We start from the raw sequence: 16103 nt of genomic DNA, 5'->3' as shown, positions 1-16103 counted from the left end.
ACCCCACTGTGATTCAGAGAAATTGTTGCCCAATGTCTGCGGGGATTGCTGATCTCTTGGGCCTTCTAACTGGTTCCTTCTTCTGACCTCCACCCATTATAGGAAAGAGCAGTGACATGGAGCTCAGCAGGATAAACCATATTTAAAATGTGAAAGGGCACAGCTCTTACAATTACATTTCTGAAACTTCAAAAATAGCATCTTGTTATTACACAGGAGAACAATTTTCATAAACATTCGAAAATTGTCATTCTTTAAAAGCACTTAACATTAGTCTGAAACTGAAAAATAAAACTGAAAAACAAAATAATCTGTACCGATGTCTTGCTAATGTTTTTTTACTGAGAATGAACAAGGCATTATGAGTGGATAGCTAGAGTAAGGTTTTAACATAAACAAGCTAGACAATATTTTAACCACTTAAGGAGACATCTTTTCATATTAATGATGATTTGAATGCCCCAGGTTAGTGTTTTGGGTACGTTTTCTAACTTAGTTCTTAGTGTGCTAAGTCTGCCAATGGGAGCCAAGTGTTAAAAATAGTTGTGACTATTTTCTTGGCTAATAGGCAAAGGATTATCAAACAAATGGTATAAGGGGCTGGGTGCTGTCGTAGGGAACCAAAGCCAAACATTAAAAAAAAATAATTGCATTTGGTATTGATTCAAAAAAGTCTTAAAGAGCAACATTAAAAAGGCAAAATTCCTTGATTATTTTAAATGCAAACAGAGTAGCCAGCAGGCACAGGGTCTGGAATTTCCTGAACTTTTTTCTTTAAAGAACATATACACTGTATTACCAAAAGTATTGGGACGCCTGTCTTTACACCCACATAAACTTTAATGGCATCCCAGTCTTAGTCATTAGAGTTCAATATTGATTTGGCCCACCCTTTGCCGATATAGCAACTTTAACACTTCTGGGAAGGCTGTTCACAGGGTTTAGTAATGTGTCTTTGGGAGTGTTTGACCATTCTTCCAGAAGCACATGAGGTTAGGCACTGATGTTGGGGAGAAGGCCTTGCTTGCAGTGTGCACTCTAATTTATCCCAAAGTTGTTCTATCTGGTTGATGTCAGGACAGGCAGTCAAGTTCCTCCACCCCCATCTCGCTCATCCATATTTTTATGGACCTTGTTTTGTGCACTGGTGCACATTTATGTTGGAACAAAAAGCCCCCCCCCCACCCCCAAATTGTTCCCACCAAGTTGGATCATGCAATTGTCCAAAATGTCTTGGTGTTCTCACACCCTAAGAGTTCTCTTCACTAGAACTAAGGAGCCAAACCCAACCCCTGAAAAACAACCCCACACCATAATCCCCTTCGCCACCAAAAGTTTTGGACCAAATATGAGCTCTTACCTCAACCCTATAGAACACTTTTGGGGTCATTTAGAGAGCAAACTGCGAGCCAGGCTTTCTCTCCAACATCAGTACCTAAACTCACAAATGCGCTTCTGGAAGAATGGTCAAATATTCCAATTGACACACTCCTTAACCTTGTGGATAGCCTTCCCGGAAGGGTTGAAGCTTTTATAGCTGTAAAGAGTGGACCAACTCAATTTTGAACCTTACGGACTAAGACTGGACTAAAGTTTGTGTGGGTGTAATGGCAGGCATCTCAATACTTTTGGTAATATAATGTATTTCAATGTTGGTTATACATATAATATTTCAATAATTTATTTTTTTCCCTTGGCCTTATCTGCTAAAACGTAAATATTTGGAATGTGTAGCCAATGTATAGCCAGAGAAAAATAATTATCCTGCATTTACCCTGTTAAAGTGGAAATAAACTCAGTGATACTCACCTCTGCTTCAATGAGGTCCCTCCTCAGCAGTAACATCTTCTCCATGGCTTTTTCTGGGTGCTGGTCTTCAGCCAACTTGATAGGCAGGGGTGACATGACGTCACTCCACTGCATTCACAGGAGTGCACTCATTCCGGCACACAAGCACTGTGCTGGAATGTAAACTGAGTTGCCATGCGCAGATCAATGTGCATTCTACAGAGAACTGCGAGTAGGCAGGTAGGTTTATTTTTTTTGCAGAAGAGACCTTGCATGTCTCTTCTGCAATATAGAGATTGTCTGCTTTTAACTTGTATTATTAGATTTGAGTTCCACTTTAAGATCTTCTTCTGTGCAATACAGTCCTTCTAAGATTCTCTTCATTGATATTAGATCCTATATTGTAAGATTGATGTATTGTTGTTTGATTATACTAGCTGACTTTAGACATCATCACTAAACAAAGTGAACAGGGGCCAGCTGGATAGAGATATGTTATCCATTCTATAAAAAATGTTATCAACAAAGGGATTTATTGACTTTATTTTTGTATCCATAGTTTAAGTGGACAGTCTAAGATTTTTATTACTTTTAGCTCAGAGGTTCATCATCATTAGTCAGCTGTAAGTGACATGAGTGCTTCCAACTCTGGAAACAAACTGAAAGTTTGATGTAACTAGATGCATATCTTAATTGGATCTCCAATGACAAGGTCACCTGCTGATTGGTCTGAATAAATCTTTATATGTTAAGCACTTTCTGGCAGTAAGTGAGCCCTTTGGATCTTGGCAAGTTTTAAAGATAGGAAGTTTACCTTGCCCTCTCAAAACTTCAAAATAAATTCCATAACTCTTACTGTATAGTAGAAAAAATAAGTAGTAATAATACAGTCACTCTTAAAGGCTAAGTTCCCCTTTTAGGAAAAAAATATAAATGCACATATTTCTGCACATTTATTATTTTTCCCCTACAAGAGCCTGAAAAGTTTTAACAGATAAAGGGTGCAATGTCATGCTTCTGCATACTCTCCCTGCAGCTTTCTCCCCATTTCTCTGTATGTACTTTCTCTTTGAAAGATGGAGGAGTAAATGGACTATGAGTGTGCTCATCGGTGTGCTTGTGGTCCATTGAGAACTACAAACCACCTGCTACAGTGGTAGACTGGACTTGCCCACATGGAAGAAAAATATATTTAAAATATATTTTTTAAAAAAATCATTTTTTTCCCCCAAAGATATTGGAAATATATTTGAAATGCTACAATTTTGGCCATATTCAATATATTTCTAAAAATTGTTCCCTAAATATACTGGAAATATATTTGAAATGCTAAAATTTTGGCCATATTCAATATATTTCTAAAAATTGTTCCCTAAATATATTGGAAATATATTTGAAATGCTAAAATTTTGGCCATATTCAATATATTTCTAACATTTTTTTCCCTAAATATATTGGAAATATATTTTTCTTCCATATGGGTTGTAGCTTATTTATTTACAGAACCTTGCACAGCCATACTGATTTCAAATGTGATAGCAGTACAATGGAGAAGAACACCGACCCGCTGCCAAGGGAAAGAAGGGGGTGAGGGGGTTATAGGGAGCTAGTGGAACATGTTACATGTTACACCCTAATTACAGGTGTGACCAGTAACATGTTCAAAAGGTGAACTTATCCTTTAAAGCACTATGATGCCATAAACAAATTACTATGTGGAAAGATAGCATGAAGAAAGTAGTGACAGTAGTACACCATGCATCAGGCTGGGACACCCAGGATTACTCCAGGAAGTTTAGTCCTTCACTTTTATTCAGCAAGGCAACAAACACAGTTTCCAGGTTGGAGGAGGAGGGCATTGTACAGCAAATCCATAGCGTATACCAAACAAGACACCTACTCATCCAAACCTTTAACTTAATGTATGTCTGTTCCTGATTAACAGGGTGTTCCTTAATGACTTCTCAAAAAAAAAAAAACAGGCAGCATTTGTACCTTTTTAAGGTTCTTTTAGCAGTTGGTAAAATGTGGGCCTAGGACTGGAGGATTTATCCCACATAAACCTCTACAGAGTCTCTGGATTTCAGGACCCAGAAGAGAACTTACTAGGCTTGGAGAAAACATAGTGTGCTCTCTATAGCGGACACAAACTTTGAAGTCCCTCGTTATTTTATGAGAAACCTAGGTGGTATGTTGGTAATATCTACAAGCCGGCCAGAGTCTCACATTTACTATACCATATATATAAATATATATATATATATACTTTTTTTTTAATGGCAGATTTTGAACCATTGTGGCTTCTATGGAGGACACAGTACATATGGTATATTTTGCAGTAAAATTATACATTTTAATGTAATACTTTCATATTTTCCTACATTTTATTAATGTATAAGGCATTATACACTCTCATGACTCCTTCAACGTAGGTGAAATTGTCCCTAAAGGAGAAGTGTGAGTCTAAAAAAAAATTAAATAAAAAAACATCTCTGATGCAGCATCAGTCTGATGTTTCAGCTGTCTCCCACTGGATCTAGGGCCGAGAACTGACACATGACCACTAATTGCTCAGATCTCCATCAGCTTTGGAGCACCTGGCACGGGGGGGGGGGGGGTTCTGGCTCAGGCTATCAGCACCACATTGAGAGGATGGGCCAGGTGTCGATCAGGTATCTGGGTGGATGCAGAAATTATTTTCGTTATCTTTTAAAAATCCTGGAGTGGCTCTGTGATGTCGGGTGACAGCAGGCTTTAACCTTCTGTCAGCTGATTCTGGGTCACAGGAGAGCACAAGTAAGTGCATTCCTGTGACCCACAAGAGGCACATGGCCAAAAAATAGCTTTGGCCATACTTCTTCTTTAACGTCTTCCTGCTGCCTCCTTGTGGTCCTTTAGATTGGTCTTATGTCTGGGAGGCAGGACAGACTTCCTGATCATGTAATAACTATGACTTGTTGTCACAGTGGTCATATAAATGGGAGCCTATCTTAACAGATCCCAATCAAAAACAGCGGCTGGAAACTAATCATTGACACATATGTGTTATGTGTTCAGCTAGATGTTAAAATAAAGCCTCCCATTATTATGAATGCAGGCAGCAAGTTGATCTTTAGCCTTGATCCAGCAGTCTTACAGCTTTATTACTTCATTCTGTGAATATATAAAGCAAGGCTGAGGAGAAAATAGGCAGCTCAACTTCAGAGATTATTCATAAATGATAGCAATAATATAAAGCTAACAATATGGTATGACAGTAACCTGCAGGCTAGACACAAGTAAGCAAAAACATTTTGAGCTCATACTCTATTTAAAATGTATTTGTATTGATGATATCCAACCTTTGGCCCTATTTAAAATGTATTTATATTGGAAATATCCAACCTATGGCCCTAAAAAAAAAAAAAAAGAAAATACCCACAAGCCAGAGATTCAAGGGAAACCTTTTGCTAGCTTTTTCATTAAAATAGAGGTCCCTGTAGCACTGGAGAAGAAGCCTTCATAGTGTTTTTTTCTCGACCCCCCTCATCTGCTATAATTATATTATTATATTAATATAGTTGAAATGTACTCATCTCTTACAGAGGTCTGAATTGGTAATAGCATTGAGAGGCTCAGTTCTGTGGTAATTGCATCTCCTCATTCATTTGGTCAGTCTGCTAGATGAAAAAGTAAATACAGTTATACTACTTCTTTTTGGAATATCACAAACATTTCCAAGCAATTTTGCAGCTGCGCAAAGTGTGTAACACTGAGTATCTTGAACGACAGGACCTTACTGGTCTGATTTACTAAAAGAGTTAAGAATATTCATGCAATAAATTGAGTGACTATTCTCTTCAATTGTTTGGTCATGCGAAAAGCAAAGTACTGTTCATTTTGAATAGCCAGTCATGTACAAGAGAAATAGGTACATTGCAATCTGCTTTTCACATGATTGCATACAAAAAAATATGCTAAGAAAAGGTAGACTTTTAGGTACCCAAATGAAACATTTTATCATAATATAAAATCAATATTTTATTAATACCAAGTTAAAACATACTAAAAGCTCATGTAGCATGTATTATGCAATAATAACATTCAACATACTAGTGTGTTCCCATCCACCACTTAACCACTTGCCGACTGCCTAACGCCGATCTACGTCGGCAGTCAGCCCCTCACAGGCAAAGTGACGTAGGGCTACGTCACTAGCTTGTGAGGGTCTAGGGAGCGAGCGCGCGCCCCCGGAGGCGCGCTCCCGCTCCCGCGTGGTCACGGACCCCCCCGCGCGTGTGACTGGCGGACCCGATGTCCGCCGGTCACTCGGCGATCGGCGGGGGAGAGGGAGAATGTCAGGCAGCTTGTGTAAACAAGCTGCCTGTCATTCTCCTTGCTGTTAGGATACTGATCACTCGGATCTAGTATGTAGATCCGTTGATCAGTGTCCATACAGCTCAAGCCCCAGCCAATCACAGTAGAAAGCACGCCCCTAGGGATACACACAGCCCCTCCCTCCCAAATAAAGTTAACCCCTTCACTACCAGTGTATTTTTACAGTAACAGTGCATATATATAGCACTGATTACTGTAGAAATGTCACTGGTAACCCCAAAAGTGTCAAAAATGTCAGTCAAGGGTCCGATCTGTCCGCCCCAATGTCGCAGTACCGCAAAAAAAATTGCAGATCGCCGCCATTACACGTTAAAAAAAAACAACAAAAATGACAGAAATCTTTCCCTTTGTTAGTAAACGCGATAACTTTTGCGCAAACCAATCAAAATACGCTTTTTGCGATTTTTTTTACCAAACATAGGTAGCATAAAACAAATTGGCCGAAAAAGTAAAAAAATTTTGATTTTTAAATTTTTTTTTGGGGGAATTTCATATAAAAAAATGTGAAAAATATTGCTATTTTTACAAAATTGACGCTCTTTTTTTGTTTATAGCGCGTGATCAAAAAATCGCACAGGTGATCAAATACCACCAAAAGAAAGCTCTGTTTGTGGGAAAAAAAGGACGCCAAATTCGTTTAGGTACAGCGTCGCACGACCGCGCAATTGTCCATTAAAGTCACGCAGTGCCGAATCGCAAAATACCCCCTGGTCGGAATGGGGGTAAAATCTTCCGGGGCTTAAGTGGTTAATAACTATTCATACATAAATTTCTAATATACTCACAATGATATCAAAAAGGTATAATTTTGATAATGAAGGAAATAGGATTGAGATTTCTCTCTAAACATTTCCCGGATAGAAATTCTGCATCATCAGAAGCGTGTTTGAAGCTATTCTAAAATAGGAATACAACAAAATCTATGAGTACATTTCAGAGATAAGCATTTCCCTGATGTATATACAGAACGATTTACTTAAACTAGAGAGTGAAAAACCTGGTGCAGCTCTGCAGAGAAACCAATCAGCGTCAAGTTTTTTTTTTTTTGTCGAAGCTTAATTGAACAAATTGTGGTTAGATGCTGATTACCTATCATGCACATCTGCACAAGATTTTGCGCTCTCCAGTCTTAGTAAGTCAATTCCATAGTAAATCTATACATTTGAATACATACAACTGTGAATATCAACCTTGTTGGAGCAGACACTGCTCGGACTATCCTGTCCTAGTCCGTACCATTATACAAATAATACCAGTCATGGAGGGAAGGAGACAGCTTGGAATTAGGGTCAAATGTTTAGGGCAGTTTTACCTCCTCAAAACCTGTCATGTACCTTGGTTGGAGGCCAAAGTGATGGGAGGGCTTTCCCTTGCGGCTTTGGTCCGAGTATCCCTGAGTAGGGAGCGAGGGGCACAGGCCACAAAGTGGCATGGGTGCTGATAATCTGGTAGCAGTTTGCAGTAGTCTCTGGATTGTGGCCAGCAGTGCTAAAGGCATACCAGAAGAGTACCAATGATGGCAGTCCACAGAATGGCACCCAGAAACTGGACCGTGGAAGCTTTATGTGGAGACTACTCAGGGTGTTTCATCAGAGGCAGGCGAATGTACCTTTCAAGATCAAGGAGTTGGTCAGATGGCGAGCCAAGGTCAGCACTGATGGACAGCAAGTATGTAATTAGTAGCCAACTTGCGGTAATACACGAAGAGTAAACATAGTCAAGCAGCAGGTCGAGGTTGATACTAGAAGGACAGCAAAGTGTAGTCAGAGGCAAGCTGGGGTCAGAGTTGAGAGTCCACAGAGCAAGGTCAGGAGCAGGCTGGGTCAGCAAGAGGAGGTCAGACAACAAAAGTAGGAATGCAGAAACACAAGTCATGGGAAGCTGAAGAACATCCAATAATTACCAGAAAGGACCTTCCTAAATATGCAGCTTGGCACCATCCCCAGGATTGGGCATGCACCAATGTGAGCTGGTGCAAGCAAGTGCACATGGATATGCCTACGAATGCTGGCTACTGGCCAGAGTCTGTCTGTGTGCTGGAGTATGTGCATTAGCTGCAGAAGTATAGTTTCCTGACAAGACTCCTGCCAGTTCGATCCCCAGCCTCTCTATATTATAAACCCCTTTCCACTGCCTCCTTTTGGACCTTTAAGTGGGTCCTAACTCTGAGAGGCAGGACAGATTTTACAATTATGTGATCATTGTGATTAGCTGTCACAGCAGTCGTTTGAAAAGGAGCTCATCTTGATGGCTCCTGGTCACAAACAGGGACCAGTAGCTGTTTGTGACAGGTGGTCATTGTGCCAACAGAGCAAAGTGAGTGTGCTCACCGCACATAATCTTGGACCCTATTGGCGCTATGTGCTGCATGTAGGCGTTAGGGCTCACCTGTCCTGCTGCCACACATATGTGTTACATAGTCAGAAATAGGTTAAACGGCAAACCCCAATTTATTCAGGGAACTCTGGCCCTAATCTAGTTGTTGAAAGTTTGGTACCTAAGATAAAACCATATCTATTTACATGTCACAGAATTATCTCTTCAGACAAGTGGTTTGGAAGTGCACTAAATATTAAAAAATATATGATTCTAGAATTGTGGCCCACAGTGTGGGACCTGGACATGCCATACCCTGGTATCCCTGCAATCAACCCCAAGGCAGTCCTAATAGTGTGTGCTCCATAGAGGTTAATACGAACTATTGTATGTATTCTAATGTATTTTGAAATGTTGTCATTTTTCTGACCAAAATAAGTCTAACTGTATTTACCAATGACATTCACACCTTGTGAGATCTACTCAGTCTGTAAGACTTTGCACAGCTGCAAAGCATACTTGGGAATTCTCCTGAAATATTCTCATCTTTCCAAAAAGAAGAAGTATAGCTGTATTTACTTCTTCACCTTGTGGGGATCTTGTGATGGATTAGAAAATAGAATAACAGACGAAATAAATGGATAAAGAATCCCTTTGGGAACTCTTTTGTACTTGTTTAAAAATGTTCTCAATAAAAATACAATTAAAACGAAAATAAACGGATAAAGAGAAGGTATTATCACAGAACTAAGCCTGTCAACACTATTATCAATTCAGACCTCTGTAAGAGAGAGGAACATTTCAACTATAGTAATAGAATGGATGATGCAATTATATAAGATGGGGGGTGTAGTAAACGTTTAAGAACTTTATTTGTTGTGGTTGTGAAAGTGATTCCATAGTTGAATGAAGTCCTTCAACTCAAAAGACTAAGGACATCTAGCAGAGAAAAGAAATTACTATGGGGAGACAGTTCTGCATTAAAGGTAAGTATTGCAGCAAGTGCTTTTTTCCACAGGTACTAGAGAACATAAGAAAATTGTTGAGCTTAAATACTTTAAGAGAAAATCCACCAGATATTTAGAGAAATGCAGTCTACATGTCATCTATAGGTTTAGTGATTATTTGCATAAAGTCATTATTGTATAATGTCTTTTTTCTCAATGTTCTATAAGTAGATGAATATAATCTATGTAGTTTTAATTTAATGAAGTGTTGCTTAGAATTAATGCAAGCCTACACCTATATCACAATAAATGTTATTTCACTGTACATGAGATAAGCACCTAGAACTGTTTTTATTCCCAAATTTTTTATTGCACATCAGCTCTGATAACAGTGACATTTTGTTATAATTATACATTATTTAGATTCATTTAGATTTATTTAGATACATGTTATACATTTTCTCTCAATAAATGAATAAAGTTTAAGCTTCTGAGGATTTTTCAACATTTTTCCAGGCATTGTGACCCTTGCCCTTTATTTTATGTAAAATAATACAAAATCTAAAGGTCATTCATGTGTTTCATTTTTCTTGACAGAAATCCTGGCAAGTTCTTATTTTGTATCTAAGAAAAATGAACACTCAAATAAACTGGGGGATTTTCTATATTTATTCATTAATTTGCTTATTTATTTTACTAATACATATATATATATGAGTTAAAACACAGCACATCATTTTTTATTTGTATTTTTTGTTTTAAACTGATATAATCTACATTATGCTAAATACATAAAATATAATAACGAAGATCATCATTGTTTTATGTTAAAGTACTTACAGTAGAGGAGTGGCCACATATGTCTTTCGAATTTCTGAATACTGGAAAGTTTATAATATTTTAATATAATAATGGAAGGTTTTATACATCGTCACCAATCTTTGATTTATCTCAGTAGAATTGAAATACCTTTGTTTAAAGTAAAAAGTCTATTTATTTGAAAAAAAAATATTGATATTTTATCACCATGCCATATTTTATCACAAATTCCAATGATCTGCATTAAAACAGTGACACATTATTGATCTTCAATACATAATTATTAAAAAGGTGTAACAATATCCTGTACTATCACAAAGGAAAACTGTAATGAAATAAAATAGTTGCATAGTAACAGAATGAAAAAACACAAGATTATTTTGTTCATTTTCATACCAAAGAAAATATATATGTATTGTAAGCAATGTGGCAATTTACAGTTCAGTGTCATAGGGATGATTTACTATAGGATTAAAGCATGTTCACCTTTAAGTGAGTTTTCACTTAGTTTAGGGAATAAGGAGAGGCTAAGTGAAAATTAACTTTGCAAAGAATACCCAATCGATTGCAAAGAACATTTATATAACTGAAGTGTGTTTGGAGGATTGAATTCAGAACATGTTTTCCTCATTCACTATGGTAAGTAAAAATTCACCTTACAATGTGAACATGCTCTACTCTAAGAAAATACCTCAACATGTCAAACCAGAGTAGGTGCAGATGATTCCTCTGTCCACCTCTGCAGCTGTATAATATTATTGCAGAGTATCTGAAAACTGTGACTACTACAGTGGGTAATATATAGTGAAATATAAGCAATGAAGAGAACAAGATCCCTGTTAGTCATCTAAACAAGGAAGCTTCGGAATTCAATGGCAAGTGGTCTCAAACTGAAAGAGGAAAAAAGGTATAAACTGGCAAGAAAAAAAAAGAAAAATAATATAAACTATATGATCAATAATCAATAATCATGTAAAAATAAAATGCCAAGAAATGCTAAGCTCTATTTATTTAACATAAACTTAGATTTACAGTACGTAATGACAACTATATAGCATATTTTAATATTTATTTTAAGCTATTTTAAGCTATTTATTTTAAGCTATTTTTTTCTAATATTAATCTTAAAGTTGCTTTACAAATAATACAAACAAATACAAATAATACAAATAATTTTGAATGCAAAAACAAAAAATGCAAAAAATGCAAAATGCACCCATTACTTTTTTTACTAGTAAAGCATTATATTGTTTATATGATTTATTAAATGTATCCAGTTCATTTTCTCTATTTATATATTTATTATTTTTTTGAGATACACAGGGATCACATTATTTTTGTGTACATTTGGGGAAAAAAACTAGTCAAGCTGCAGGGGTTCTTGCTTCTGTTTGGCATCTTGGGTTCACTACTATGCAAATGCTATAGGAACAGAAGTTGTACATTCTTCCAGTACTAGTCTTGCTTTTCACCCAGATTGCTTGAAATTTTTTCTCCAATATTTTATCCAGTCATGCTAGGTTCATTTATATCTGAAAATGTTGTATGTGGTAGGAAAAATATGGATTTTGTTACTACAGCTTACCTGTAAAATCCATTTCTTGGAGTACATCACGGGACACAGAGCCATATTCATTACCATATGGGTTTTACGCCACCTTCAGGTGAATGGACATTGGCAACCAATCAGACAGGGAGTCCCCCTATATAACCCCTCCTACACAGGAAGTACCTTTGTTTTGCAGCAAGCAATAAAAATGCCCATACAAGAGGGGAGGGACCTCTGTTTCCCGTGGTGTACTTTTTACAGGTAAGCTGTAGTAAAAAAATCCATATTTCTCTTTCGTACATTACGGGACACAGAGCCATATTCATTACCATATAGATGTCCCATAGCAATGCATCTGAGGGGAGGGGGACACCTTAAATACCGCCATCAGACCACAAAAGGTCTACACAGCTTCCTGCAGAACACTGCAGCCAAATGCAGACTCCTTCTGGGTCCTAACATCCACTCAATATAAATGAGTGAACGTATGCACTGACGACCAAGTGGCGGCTTTTCAAATCGGAGCCATAGAAGCTTGATAGCGAACTGCCCAAGATGCACCTACTCTTCTGGTAGAGTGTGCCTTCACAGGAAAAGGTGAAACTTTCCCTTTCAAACCATACGCCTGGATAATAACCTGATGAATCCAATGAAAATTTGTAGACTTAGATGCTGCCTGCCCTTTCCTGGACCCTTCTGGCAGCACGAACAAAAGATTGGTCTTACGAACTTGAGCCGACCTTTCCAAATAGATCTTAAGTGCCTGTACTACATCAAGAGAATGTAATAACTTTTCCTCCTCTGTTTGATGATCTGGAAAAAAGGAAGGCAGTATAATGTCCTGATTCAAATGAAAAGCGGCCACCACCTTGGGCAAAAAACTTGGGTGTGGACGTAAAATCACCCTATCTGGAGGTAAAATCAAGAATGGCTCTTTACAAGAAAGAGCTGATAGTACCGATACTCTTCTGGCTGAAGTTATCGCAATCAAAAAGACCAGTTTTCTGGTCAGAAGAACTAGGGGAAGATGCCCCATGGGCTCAAAAGGCTGTTTCTGTAAAGCTGCCAGAACCAAATTTAGATCCCAAAGACACAATGGTGGTTTCACTGGTGGAAGCATAGGTAACATCCCTTGGATGAAGATTTGAACCAAGGAATGCGAAGCGATCGGTTTCTGGAAAAAAATGTACATGGCTGAAATTTGACCCTTAAGTATAATTTCATAGCTACCCCTACTTGCAAGAAGGCTAGAATTCTCCTGATAATATACTTTAGGGGGTGCCATTTCCTGGCTTTACACCAGGTAATGTAAGATTTCAAGACACTGTAATAAAGGCTTCTAGAGAATGGTTTTCTAGCACTTATCAGGGTAGAAACTGCAGGGCCAGATATACCCCACTCCTTCAAAATCAAGGTTTCAATAGCCAAGCTGTCAAGTTTAGATACTGTAAAGCAGGGTGAAATATCGGACCTTGAGAGAGGAGGTCCAGGCTCAGTGGAAGAACCCAAGGCCTTGTCACTGCCAACTTTTGAATTTGTGCACACCAAACCCTCCTCAGCCATGCTGGAGCTACCAGGATTACTGGTTTTTGTTATTGCTGTATTCTGTGTAACAGATGCGGCAGAAGCTGAACTGGAGGAAAGGCATAGATCAGGGAAAACTCCTTCCATGGAGTCACCAAGGCATCCAACCCGACTGCGAGTGGATCCCTGGTCCTGGACACAAATCTCTTCAACTTGTTGTTGAACCTGAATGCCAACAGATCTACCCATGGGACTTCCCAGTGTTGGCAGATTAATGCAAAGATCTTGAGGTGTAAGGACCATTCCACCGGAAACATCTGTTGATGACTGAGAAAGCCTGCCTGACAGTTTTATATGCCTGGAATGAAAACTGCTGACAGGCATGGAACAATCTTCTCTGCCCAGGATAGGATGATATCCACCTCTTTCTGGGCTGACTGACTTTTGGTGCCTCCCTGATGGTTGATATAAGCCACAGCTGTGGCATTGTCAGATGTCCTCTGACAGGGTGACCCCAAAGTCTGGGTGTCCAGTAGTTTATAGCCTGACAGACTGCTTGGATTTCCAATATATCGATGGGGAGAGACCACTTCCCTTGGACAGTGGCTTCCTACAGAACCGCTCCCCAACTAGAGAGACTGGCATCTGTAGTCACTACTTTCCAGACTACTGGAAAAAAAGGATTTCCCTTCTTCCAAATTTCTGGTTAACAACCACCAACTTAGACTCTGACGTACTCTTGGTACCAGAGACATGCACAGTCTAGGGACTGAACCTTTCTGGTCCATGCTGACAGAAAGTTGTTCTGTAAGGGTCAGGTATGGAATTGAGCATAGGGAATTGCTCTAAATGTGGACACCATCTTCCCTAATAACTTCATGCAAAGATGTACAGAAGGATACTTTTGCCTTCTTACAGATTTAACCAGATCCTTCAGGTCTGTGACTTTTGTTGATGGCAAGAATATCTTTGCCTGTATTGTGTCCACAAAAAAAAACAGATATTTCAGACACTGGACCGGCTGTAATGCTGACTTTGCCAAGTTCAGGATCAAACCCAGATGTTCTAAGAACTGTACTGTTTGGAAAACATGTTGGCTTGGAGCCGAAGCCGATCAATCTATTATTAATAGATTGTCTAAATATCCTATCACTGATATCCCTTGAGACCTTAGAGTGGCCAATACTGGAGCTAGGATCTTTGTGAACACTTTAGGAGCCATGGCAAACCCGAAGGGCAGGGCCACAAGCTGAAAATTACAGTTTTCTACTGCAAAGCGTAAAAACCTTTGATGGGCCTGAAATATAGGCACATGAAGATATGCATCCTTGATGTCTATGGATGCTAGAAATTCTTCTCCCTGTAGGGAGGCCATGGCTGAATGAATTTACTCCATACGGAAAGCACGAACGTTCAGAAACTGGTTTAGAGCTTTGAGATCCAGAAAAGGTCTCACATCTTCATTCGACTTGGGGACTACAAAAAGGTTTGAGTAAAAACACCTGAATCTTTCATCCTCCAGAAACCTCTGTAATCACTCTTTAGGACCTTATCTGGTCCAGAGCCAGAAAGACAGATCTTTTTAGAGGATCTGCAGGCATGTTCAACTTTACAAACCAAGGATGCTGGTAAAACCCAAAATTCCAGTTTGCATCCCTGCGAGATGGGGGAAATAACCTAGTTGTCCTGAATTATTTCTACCCAGATTTTAGAGAACTATAGAAGCCTTCCCCCCACCCAACTGAGTGTAGGCTTGGAGGTAGACTTGGTAGATCTCTGGGCCCCGGATTTCTTTTGTCCTTGCCCTGAAGGCTTGGTTCTACCAGACGGCTGGGGCCGTCGCAACTGCCTGGGATCAGAAGCACTAGAAGTGTGAGTGCTGGGAATCTTAAAAGAAAGACCTTTGCTTTTCCTCTTAACAGGTAGCAACGCACTCTTCCCCCCCTCACCTGAAATTCTTTGGATATACTTAACCAGATCATCATTAAATTGCATTGTCCATCAAAGGTAAAGCTAGCCAGCAGCTTTTTACATGATAATTCCGCAGACCAGCTTTTTAGCCAAAGGATTCTGCGCATATGCACTGTTAAAAGAGCAAACCGTGACATCTGCTGTATGGAGTCTTTAAGAGCATCCTCTGCAAAACATAAATTGCGAGGTAGATCTGTCAAATCTCCCACAGACTCTCCTTAAGAAGGAACCATCTTGGACACTCGCTTAATACAGCCTTTTGAAGACTGAAAAACTCCTATAGCTGCCACTGCTTGTTGTATCACAGACCCTGCAACAGCAAAGGAGGATTTTGGTAAAGATTCCAATTTCTTACCAGCTGGATATTTAAAAACCTGGGCATTATCCACAGAACAAGGCAAACTTTTGTTAAGTGAAGAAATGGCAGCATCCACAGTAGGTATACTCCATTTTTAGTGAATTTTTCCTCGATTGGACACAATAGTGAAAACTTTTTTGGAGGAACAAAAATCTTATCAGGATGATCCCAATCAGCATACATTACCTGCTCCAATGGATCAGGTGTAAGATGTAAGGGAAAAGCCTGATGACTATGCGGAGGGCGCAATGAGCCTAGAGAGGAAAAAGAGACTTCAGACATCTCTAAGGGAGATAATTTGTATACAAACCAGACCATTTCAGTGACAGACTGAATTAACAATCTCTGGGTTTGAGAGGCTGAGTATGACTCCTCAGATCCTGACTCCCCAGAAGTGTATTCAGCTTGACCTTCTATAGGGTCATCCACAGCTGCTTCTTCCACATCCTCTTCC

At 39.0% G+C, this 16103-nt stretch overlaps 1 protein-coding gene across 1 annotated transcript in view; it reads left to right on the top strand.

Moving 5' to 3' along the window:
• CSMD3 (CUB and Sushi multiple domains 3) overlaps positions 1–16103 on the top strand; it is a 1619578-nt gene that overhangs the window by 1200068 nt on the left and 403407 nt on the right. The gene's annotated exons all lie outside the window — the stretch shown is intronic.

This window comes from Pelophylax lessonae, assembly GCF_965119305.1.
Source record: "Pelophylax lessonae genome assembly, chromosome: 5".
Classification (NCBI taxonomy): domain Eukaryota; kingdom Metazoa; phylum Chordata; class Amphibia; order Anura; family Ranidae; genus Pelophylax; species Pelophylax lessonae.
The sequence above is the reverse complement of the archived record's forward strand: the minus strand, read 5'-3'. Positions and strand labels throughout refer to the sequence as shown.